The 2,759-nt window shown below is 43.0% G+C and overlaps 1 protein-coding gene across 1 annotated transcript in view; it reads right to left on the bottom strand.

Moving 5' to 3' along the window:
- The window catches only part of LOC104853735 (sterol 26-hydroxylase, mitochondrial), a gene marked incomplete at its 5' end in the record, with an annotated part of 42,377 nt that overhangs the window by 24,413 nt on the left and 15,205 nt on the right, over nt 1-2,759 (bottom strand). The window lies entirely within an intron of this gene.

The raw sequence follows: 2,759 nt of genomic DNA, 5'->3' as shown, positions 1-2,759 counted from the left end.
TTTTTTTTTTGGACAAGTTCTGGCTGTATAGTGTAGGCTGGCCTTGAACACACTATATAACCCAGGCTACACTATGTAACCCAGGCTGGCCGTGGCAATCCTCTTGCCTCAGCCTCCTAAAGGCTGGGATTGTAGGCAAATTCCCAAAATTGATAACTGCATTTTGATGTTCTGCCAGTTAGGGCCTGCTTGATTAACCAAACAGCCCTGACAAAGTAAACGTACAAGTGCCGCCCCGTCTTACCAGTGTCAGCTAACCAAGCCACCAAGCCCTAAAAGCTGGCAGTCATTCAGTGGATCAACAGAAGCCACCTAAGGTCAGGCAAAGGCCAGTGTTTGGCTCACAGAGAGCAGAAAGAAGGTCCATTCTGAGTCACAGTCAGGGCAAAGCAGCTGGGACCGCACCATCCCAGTGCTATGAAAAAGTGTAACCAGGAGTTCACCCCAACCTCTCAAGCAGGCGGAACCTACATGTGTCCGAGTAACAGGAGGTGCTAAAGAATTAACAGCATTCCCAGCTTCTCCTTGCTCCATACCTTGCCTCAAGTGACCTCCTCCAAGACCAGACCAAGCCCGTGGCATCATCTGGACTCAGGATGAACCAAATCACTTTCACTCTTTATTATGAATATTTTAGTGATAAAAATTCAAACAAATACCATTATAACACCCTTGTACTCATCCCTCTCAAATTAAAAAATATTCTTATTTCTCATATTTACTTCAAATATTTTTGTAATATTTATATTACAAAATGTACCCATTCTCAAGTTACAAACACAAATTACTGAACATATTGGATATGTAAATTGGACATATTTTACAGGTTTTATATGTATATATTTTAATAGCCTATTCCTTGATTTTTTTTTTTTTTTTTTTTAAGACAAGGTCTTGCTATGTAGTTCAAAATGGACTTAAACTCACTATGGAGCCCAGGCTGGCCTTGACCTCACAGTAATCTTCCTGCCTCAGCCTCCTAAGAGTTAGGATTATAGGCATGTGCTGCCATGCCTGGCATCTTGATTTTTTTTCAATACAGTGCTGCGGATTGAACCCAGGGCTTTGTGCATGCTAGGCAAACACTCTACCATTGAGCTACACCCCTAACATTGCAAAAACATATCTGTGTACACATGCACAGCTATTACTCCAATAATCCAAAAAATGTCTGCATTTATGCAGGAAGACAGAAAAGATAAGTATCTAAAAGTCGGATGGTAAGAATTTCCCTCTAATTTTGACACAGAGAAACAATGGGATGCCAAGGGATGAGGGTGCAACAGGAATCCAAGACGAGGCTTTTCCTGGGATGCCTTCCAGGACGCCCTCCACTGCCTGCCTCCTGCACACAGCTCCAGAGGCAAAGCCCAATCAGCCAGCGGTTTTGTCCACAAGCCCTGCCAGACTGGGACCAACAGTGAGTGTGACGAGAACAGGTGTGGATGATCAGCAACAGATGCAGAGCTGAAGGGAGGATGCAGGTTGACATCAAAAGGACCCATGCCAACAGGGCTAAGGACAGGAAGGGATGGCCTAAGAGCCCAGGTACTGTGTCAGATAAAGATCTACTTGATTGCCTGGCTTTTTATCTCCTGCTCTCACCTTCTGTTGTTGTTTTAAAAATCATAAAAGGTGATGACAAATAAATGCATACTGTTAAATCCAAGAGTATGGAAAGCTATGCAGTGAGAAAAAAGTCTTTCTTCCTGACTCTGGCCTACAGAGCTGAACACCCTACAGAGAAGCAACCCTTGTTTATCAGTTTCTTTTCTTTCTTTTTTTTGGTACTGGGGATCGAACTCGGGTCCTTATGCTTGGGAGGCAGGCAGCAGAACCACTGAGCTAAATCCCCAGTTTTTTACCAGTTTCTTGCGTGTCTTCCTGTAAATAGTTTTCCTAAGAGCATGTGTGATACACTTAAAAACACACATATATATATTTTTTTATTGTGTGATTTAAAATTTCTATTTATTTCAGTGCTGGGCATTGAACTCAGGCATCACGCATAGGCGCGCATTCCACCAGTAAGCTCTGGCTCCATCCCTCCAGAGACTCTCTATGCCATACCACCATATCTGTGTGCATTTATTCCTCACACTCTCTTTACCCACAAAGGATGGCACGTTATATAGTTCTGTATCTTACTTTCTTCCCAACTCTTATCAAGCAATTTATGTTAGTGTTATAGATCGCCCATATCCTTTTTAATGGTTGCCTGAAGTTCCATTTTATGGATGCATTTTAATTTAATTAGTCTCCTACCACAAGACAGTTAAACCATTCTAATCTTTCCTAACTACAAATGATGCTACCTTAAAAATTATATATTGAGTTTGGAGTTTTGGTTTGTTTGTTTGTCTGAGACAAGGTCTCACTATGTAGTTCAGGCTGGCCCAGAACCTACTGTATAGCCCAAGCTGGCCTCAAACTTGTGGCAGTCTTCCTGCCTCAGCCTCCCAAGTACTGAGATTACAGGGCTGCTTCACCATGCCTGGTTACCTGGAATATTTTTTAATACCTCTTTGACCACAATAATTTATCTGTAAGATAAAATCCTGGCACTGCAATTGCTAGGGTAATCCACACTTTTTGTGTGTGGGGGGCGTTGAGACAGGGTCTCACTATGTAGTTGAGAATGACCTGGAATTCACTATGCAGCCCAGGCGGGTCTCGAACTCACAGCGATCCTCCTGCCTCGGCCTCCCAAATGCTGGGATTACAGGCTTGCGCACCACACCTGGCTGACACTTTTTTTT

Source organism: Fukomys damarensis, unplaced genomic scaffold (genome assembly GCF_012274545.1).
Source record: "Fukomys damarensis isolate Sample0158 unplaced genomic scaffold, DMR_v1.0_HiC HiC_scaffold_16, whole genome shotgun sequence".
Classification (NCBI taxonomy): Eukaryota; Metazoa; Chordata; class Mammalia; order Rodentia; family Bathyergidae; genus Fukomys; species Fukomys damarensis.
Note: the sequence above shows the minus strand (reverse complement) of the source record. Positions and strands in the feature narration are given on the sequence as shown.